We start from the raw sequence: 8,302 nt of genomic DNA, 5'->3' as shown, positions 1-8,302 counted from the left end.
GCAACTTGTAAGATATAATTTACATAACTCATATGCTTTATTACTACCGTTGACAAAATTGTTTCATGTTTTCAAAATAAAAGCTCTAGCACAAATATAGCAATCGATGATTTCCTCGTTGAAGGACCTTTCTTTTACTTTTCATGTTGAGTCAGTTCACCTATTTATCTCCACCTCAAGAAGCAAACACTTGTGTGAACTGTGCATTGATTCCTACATACTTGCATATTGCACTTATTATATTACTCTATGTTGACAATTATCCATGAGATATACATGTTATAAGTTGAAAGCAACCGCTGAAACTTAATCTTCCTTTGTGTTGCTTCAATACCTTTACTCTGATTTATTGCTTTATGAGTTAACTCTTATGCAAGACTTATTGATGCTTGTCTTGAAGTACTATTCATGAAAAGTCTTTGCTTTATGATTCACTTGTTTACTCATGTCATTACCATTGTTTTGATTGCTGCATTCATTACATATGTTTACAAATAGTATGATCAAGGTTATGATGGCATGTCACTCCAGAAATTATCTTTGTTATCGTTTTACCTGCTCAGGACGAGCAGAACTAAGCTTGGGGATGCTGATACGTCTCCAACGTATCGATAATTTCTTGTGTTCCATGCCACATTATTGATGATATCTACATGTTTTATGCACACTTTATGTCATATTCGTGCATTTTCTGGAACTAACCTATTAACAAGATGCCGAAGAGCCAGTTGCTGTTTTCTGCTGTTTTTGGTTTCAGAAATCCTAGTAAAGAAATATTCTCAGAATTGGACGAAATCAACGCCCAGGGTCCTATTTTGCCACGAAGCTTCCAGAAGACCGAAGAGGAGATGAAGTGGGGCCACGAGGTGGCCACACCCTAGGGCGGCGCGGCCCAGGCCCTGGCCGCGCCGACCTATAGTGTGGGCCCCTCGTGCCGCCTCTTTACCTGCCCTTCCGCCTACAAATAGCCTCCGTCGCGAAACCCCCAGTACCGAGAGCCACGATACGGAAAACCTTACTGAGACGCCGCCGCCGCCAATCCCATCTCGGGGGATTCTGGAGATCTCCTCCGGCACCCTGCCGGAGAGGGGATTCATCTCCCGGAGGACTCTTCACCGCCATGGTCGCCTCCGGAGTGATGAGTGAGTAGTTCACCCCTGGACTATGGGTCCATAGCAGTAGCTAGATGGTTGTCTTCTCCTCATTGTGCTTCATTGTTGGATCTTGTGAGCTGCCTAACATGATCAAGATCATCTATCTGTAATTCTATATGTTGTGTTTGTCGGGATCCGATTGATAGAGAATACTATGTTATGTTAATTATCAAGTTATTACCTATGTGTTGTTTATGATCTTGCATGCTCTCCGTTATTAGTAGAGGCTCTGGCCAAGTTGATGCTAGTAACTCCAAGAGGGAGTATTTATGCTCGATAGTGGGTTCATGTCTCCGTGAATCTGGAGGGGTGACAAGAACCTCTAAGGTTATGGATGTGCTGTTGCCACTAGGGATAAAACATTGGTGCTATGTTCAAGGATGTAGTCACTGATTACATTACGTGCAATACTTAATGCAATTGTCTGTTGTTAGCAACTTAATACTGGAGGGGGTTCGGATGATAACCTGAAGGTGGACTTTTTAGGCATAGATGCATGCTGGATAGCGGTCTATGTACTTTGTCGTAATGCCCAATTAAATCTCACTATATTTATCATGACATGTATGTGCATTGTTATGCTCTCTCTATTTGTCAATTGCCCGACTGTAATTTGTTCACCCAACATGCTTTTATCTTATGGGAGAGACACCTCTAGTGAACTGTGGACCCCGGTCCTATTCTTTACATCGCATACAATCTACTGCAATACTTGTTTTACTGTTTTCTGCAAACAATCATCTTCCACACAATACGGTTAATCCTTTGTTACAGCAAGCCGGTGAGATTGACAACCTCACTGTTTCGTTGGGGCAAAGTACTTTGGTTGTGTTGTGCAGGTTCCACGTTGGCGCCGGAATCCCTGGTGTTGCGCCGCACTACATCCCGCCGCCATCAACCTTCAACGTGCTTCTTGGCTCCTCCTGGTTCGATAAACCTTGGTTTCTTTCTGAGGGAAAACTTGCTGCTGTGCGCATCATACCTTCCTCTTGGGGTTCCCAACGAACGTGTGAGTTACACGCCATCAACCGGCTAACTCAGTACCTACATCATGTATAGCATGTGGATCAGGAGAGCCAATATCTTATCAAGACATATAAAAGGAAACAGTAGGAGGAAAAAAGTAATACAACAAAGTCCTGCAAATCAGGCATCATAGAGTAAATGGCAAACTCTGATACATTGATCTGGAATAACCTCTAACTGGAATCGACAAAGCATCTACAATGAATTAACAAATTAAGGTCCTACATACTACCTTGTGGATGCAGCCACCTAGTTCACTGGAACCTGATTTCATTGGGGAAACAGGGCTGCAGGCGCCTGTTGTAAGCCAGACGTAATCCATCGCAACATGAGCCAGCACAAACACCCATGGAAGCGAAGGTACTGAGAAGAAAATCCAATCGTGAATGCCATGCCGGAATCCGCCTTCTCCTCATCCCGTTGAGGCCATGCCACTGGTCCTTCTTCCTTCCTTCTAGGCATCCAGTAGTCCACCAACGTCCTCAACCCACCGCACCCTTTCCTCCGAAGCATCTGGCCCCCGTTCCCTGTAGTTGTGCCCTCATCCACCAGAAAAGAAGAGAGAAACGAGAAAGAGAGATGAGAGAGAGATAGACAAAGAGGAAGAGACAGAGAAAGAGAGGAGGGAGAAGCCGAACCTCAGCCCCGTGGTGCCGCTTTACCCGCATCTCCTAGGCATGCCGGCCGTCCGGCAAGCCTCCACCGCGCTCTGAAATCAAGACCTTCCCTTGCATGAGGCAAACACAGGTTGAGAGAACTGACAACTAAAACAGATCTACACTTTTAATATAGTTCCGCAATAAGGTAAGTAATCAAACTTTTGTAAATAATCTTATACAGATCAAACTATTTAAATATTGGCTAGGTAAATTCATGTTGTAAGGCCACAAATACAGTTCTGTAAGCTACATTACCTGTGGGTTGCTCAACACCCTCTTCGACGTCATAGAAGCTTCCTGTTACCAGTGCCACTCTCCTAAGGGGCCATCACCAACTCAGCCTTCTTTGTGTTCTTGCCAAATTTGACCACCAAAAGCACTAATCCTGATAACCGATAGAAAGACATGACAATAATTAATCTAGGCTAACTAAGTCCGAAATCTGCAAGTATTCAAACATAATCATCAAGTAAATTATGAATATTAAAATCCTTAAAAATGCACTGGGCATCTTAACTTCCGCTAACATCTCCACATCTACCAGATAATTAGATATGGATTCTTAATTTTTCCATCAATCTTTAAATCATATAGAGCATGAAGCTTGGCAAGGTTGCACACGCACCATTTTACTGGTCCAAAGCAGCACCTAAATTGTGTATTCAGACCACACCAACATGCAACACACCCTAGGAACAAGAATGAAGTAGTAAAGCAGAAAGCAACTCAACAAGAGATAATCAAGATAGACCAAACCTTGATTTGGGACCTTGAATTCAGAGCTAGCAAAATGGGAAAGAAGGGATGCTATTTGATGACCCACAAGTATAGGGGGTGTATCGTAGAACTTTCGATAAATAAGAGTGTCGAACCCAACGAGGAGCAGAAGGTGTTGACAAGCAGTTTCGATGAAGGATTCACTGTAAATGCTCACAGACAAGTATTCAGGGGTTTTTGATATAGCAGATAAATAAAGTACAAGTAAATAAAATGCGAGAGTAATAGTTGCAGCGAGTGGACCAATACTTTTTAGCACAAAGGACAAGCCGGTTTGTTTACTTATAATGACCAAACGTTCTTGAGGACACACGAGAATTTAGTCTAGTGCTTTCGCTTCATATAGCTGATTAATCTTCATTGTTTTGATAAGTGTTGTGTGGGTGAACCTATGCTAATGCATCGCCCTTCCTAGGACTAATACATACTTGTGATTATACCCCTTGCAAGCATCCGCAAATACAAGAAAGTAATTAAGATAAATCTAACCACAGCCTTAAACTCTGAGATCCTGCTATCCCTCCTGCATCGATATACCAACGGGGGTTCAGGTTGCTGTCACTCCGGCAACCCCACAATTAGCAAACGAATACAAGATGCATTCCCCTAGGCCCATAAAGGTGAAGTATCATGTAGTCGACGTTCACATGACACCACTAGAAGAATAACACCACAACTTAAATATCATAACATTGAATATTAGTCAACATAGTTCACTACTAACATTTGGACTTCACCCATGTCCTCAAGAACTAAACGAACTACTCATGAGACATCATATGGAACATGATCAGAGGTGATATGATGATGAATAACAATCTGAACATAAACCTTGGTTCAATGGTTTCACTCAATAGCATCAATAACAAGGAGTAATCAACACCGGGAGAGTTTCCCCTATGAGACAATCAAGATTTAACCCTAGATGTTACAGCGGTGACGAGGTGCAGCGGTGGAGATGGCGGTGTCGATGGTGGAGATGATGGTGATGATGATCCCAATGAAGTCCAGCTCGATGACGATGACGATGGTGTCGATTTCCCCCTCCGGGAGGGAATTTCCCTGGCGGATTTCTGCCCGCCGGAGAGCTTTTTTCTCTCTGGTGTTTTCCGCCCCGCAGAGGCGGCTGTGTCTCTCCGTGATTATTCTCCGTGCCTTAGGTTTTCGGGTAGATGAAGTACGCGAAAGAGAGGAGGCCGAGAGGGGCTATGGGCCCCCTCCCCACAAGGCGGCGCGGCCAGGGTGGAGCCCGCGCCGGCCTATGGGGGGCCCATGGCGGCCCTCCTCGGCTCCTCCTTTTGGCTGGCTCATTCTTCTGGAAAAATAAGATCTTCGGTGTAATTTCCGTCAATTATTGATCTCCAGAAATATTGCATTATGACGGTGCTTTTTCCAGCAGAATCCTGACTCCGGTGAATGATTCTCCAATAATCATGAAACATGCAAAATAGGTGAAATAACATAAGTATCATCTCTAAATATGAAATATATCAATGAATAACAACAAATTATGATATAAAATAGTGATGCAAAATGGACGTATCAACTCCCCCCAAGCTTAGACTTCGCTTGTCCCCAAGCAAAACTGAACTCAGTAAACAAGACCACATGTTTATGGAGTGAAGAGTCGATAAATAAAATAAGGACAAGAAGCATCATATCAATTCACACAAGACATTCTAGTGAACAACTTCCTCATATAATTCAACTTGAAACAAGTAGAAGGAAATCACAAATAAAGGTACATAGAAAATCATAATTGGTGATGGCAAACTTCGTTCTTGGTCAGAGAACAATTGACAGATTGTACTTATCTATCGAGCAGCGCTCTTATATTAAAGCTTATATGGCAAAACTTGCATACTCAATCATAATAATCTCCTCATAATCATTGATAACTTTCAAAGCTATATTCATTCAGATAAAACTTGTACCGAAGCAAGGAAGAATAATAGGCACGATTAAATAGATCACAATATAAATGGTTGGATCACAACAACTCAATTGCTTGCTTAGGATAGAGGGAAATAGGTTTACTGACTCAACATAAAAGTAAAGATAGGCCCTTCGCAGAGGGAAGCAGGGATCAAATCATGTGCTAGAGCTTTTTAAGTTTTGAAATCATATAGAGAGCATAAAAGTAAAGTTTGAGAAGTGTTTGTTGTTGTCAACGAATGGTAGTGGGCACTCTAACTACCTTATCAACCAGACTTTCAAGAGCGGCTCCCATGAAGGACGTTATCTCTACCAGCAAGGTAGATCATCCCTCTTCTCTTTTGTTTACACATGTATTTAGTTTCATTATTGATGACACTCCTCACAACCTTTTGCTTACACAAGCCATGGCTAACCGAATCCTCGGGTGCCTTCCAACATTCTCATACCATGGAGGAGTGTCTATTTGCAAGATTAAGTTGCTTACTGATAGATCAGGGCAAAGCATGTGAAGAGAATTATTAATGCAAGTTAATTAATTAATTGGGGCTGGGAACCCCATTGCCAGCTCTTTTTGCAAAATTATTGGATAAGCGGATGAGCCACTAGTCCATTGGTGAAAGTCTGTCAGAAGTAAATGACAAGATCGAAAGATAAAACACGACATACTTCCTCATGAGCTATAAAACATTGACACAAATAAGAGATAATAACTTTTGAATTGTTTAAAGGTAGCACATGAAGTATTTACTTGGAATGGCGCAAAATACCACATAATAGGTAATTATGGTGGACACTGATGTCATAGGTTTGGTTTAAGGGTTTGGATGCACGAGAAGCATTCCCTCTCAGTTTAGGTCTTTGGCTAGCAAGGTTAGTTAGCAAGCATAAGAGTTGAGGGAAACAAACAAATATACATGTGATAGAAACAATCATGCATTTTACTTGTAAGCACAAACAATTTTAACTTCAGAACACTAAGCTCATAGTTAATCAAGAAAGAAAGATAATGAACTAACATATCTACATATATTTCCTCTTTTCTACTTAAACTCAAAGTGTTGTTGCTATTGACAAATGCTAAGTTTGCTAATGCGTGCAATTGACACACGTCCGTTGGGAACCCCAAGAGGAAGGTGTGATGCGTATAGAAGCAAGTTTTCCCTCAGTATGAAACCAAGGTTATCGAACCAGTAGGAGTCAAGGAGCACGTGAAGGTCGTTGGTGACGGAGTGTAGTGCGGCGCAACACCAGGGATTCCGGCACCAACATGGAACCTGCACAACACAATCAAAGTACTTTGCCCCAACGTAACAGTGAGGTTGTCAATCTCACCGGCTTGCTGTAAACAAAGGATTAACCGTATAGTGTGGAAGATGATGTTTGTTTGCGAAGAACAGTAAAGAACAATTGCAGTAGATTGTATTTCAGATGTAAAGAATGGACCGGGGTCCACAGTTCACTAGTGGGGCATGTGTTATCACCAGATTTTGGACAAATCCAGAGGTGGGCCGTACGAGAGATGGGCTTGGAAGACTACACGTGGAAGATCTCTGAAGCGGCCTTGCACGGAGAATTTGGGCTAGATTGCCCGTGTATCTTTAATTATAGTAGATTTTATCTTAGATCAAAAGTTAGAGTTTGTATCGTGCACGGTGGGATATTCCCACGTTAGAAAGTCCCCTGGACTATAAATATGTATCTAGGGTTTATGGAATAAACAACAACACAACGTTCACCCCAAAACAAACCAATCTCGGCGCATCGCCAACTCCTTCGTCTCGAGGGTTTCAATCAGGTAAGCGACATGCTGCCTAGATCGCATCTTGCGATCTAGGCAGCACAAGCCCCACGTTGTTCATGCGTTGCGCGTACTGAAGCATCTTTGATGGCGCGCAACGTAGTTATCATAGATGTGTTAGGGTTAGCATAGTTCTTCGTATAACATGCTTACGTAGTGCAACCCTTGCATGTCTAGCCGCCCTCACGCCTATCTCAGGTGTGGGGGCGGCACCCTGCTTGTTCATCATCTAGTAGATCTGATCCGTTACGATTGCTCCTTGTTATGCAAGGATTAGTTTAATATCTGCAATAGTTAGGCCTTACAAAGGGGGGGAGGATCCAGTGGCACGTAGGGTGGCGTTCGCAAGTCCTAAACAGGATGTTCCGAGGATCAACATTCATGTTGGTTTTGTGGCCTTGTTTAGGATCGGCTTATGAGCACCGTGCGTGGCCGCGAGGCCCAACCTGGAGTAGGATGATCCGATTATGCGGTGAAAACCCTAAATCGTCGTAGATCTCATTAGCTATATCTTGATCAAGCAGGATCACCAAGTATTCGTGCACCCCGTACGGATCATGGGTGGATCGGCTCTTTGAGCCGATTCACAGGATAACCTGAGAGCCGATCGAGGCTCGTATTTAAATGTTTACGTGTATGCCATGCAGGAACCTAAGCGAGGCATCCCCATCACCTTCCTGACCAGGTATAGGTCAGGTGGCACGCCCTTGCACTTCGCATCGCCGCGTGTGACCAGAAGAGCATTGCGGGCCGTCGCTCGGAGGGGTCTCAGCCAGCCGCAGCTTTAGGCTCTTCCCGGCTCTACCTGTGTTGATTCGCCGCTGCCCGCCGGTGGCTTTTGGCGGTCAACAGTCTCTCCCATAAGATAAATAGCATGTTGGGTGAACAAATTACAGTTGGGCAATTGACAAATAAAGAAGGCATAACAATGCACATACATATATCATGAC

The 8,302-nt window shown here is 43.3% G+C and overlaps 1 long non-coding RNA gene across 3 annotated transcripts in view; it reads right to left on the bottom strand.

Moving 5' to 3' along the window:
- Positions 1–2,180: 2,180 nt before the first annotated feature.
- Positions 2,181–8,302, bottom strand: part of LOC127307237 (uncharacterized) — a 75,176-nt gene continuing 69,054 nt past the window's right edge. The window contains exons 1-3 of one of the 3 annotated variants that reach the window (XR_007855343.2): positions 3,465–3,646; positions 2,413–2,902; positions 2,181–2,198 (exon numbers count right to left, since the gene is read on the bottom strand). This is a non-coding gene — a long non-coding RNA (uncharacterized lncRNA). Of the gene's footprint in view, positions 2,199–2,412; positions 2,908–3,464; positions 3,647–8,302 lie in introns of those variants that run through there. The other 2 variants (XR_011747315.1, XR_011747314.1) reach the window with 2 other exon arrangements.

This window comes from Lolium perenne, chromosome 6, assembly GCF_019359855.2.
Source record: "Lolium perenne isolate Kyuss_39 chromosome 6, Kyuss_2.0, whole genome shotgun sequence".
NCBI lineage: Eukaryota > Viridiplantae > Streptophyta > Magnoliopsida > Poales > Poaceae > Lolium > Lolium perenne.
The sequence above is the reverse complement of the archived record's forward strand: the minus strand, read 5'-3'. Positions and strand labels throughout refer to the sequence as shown.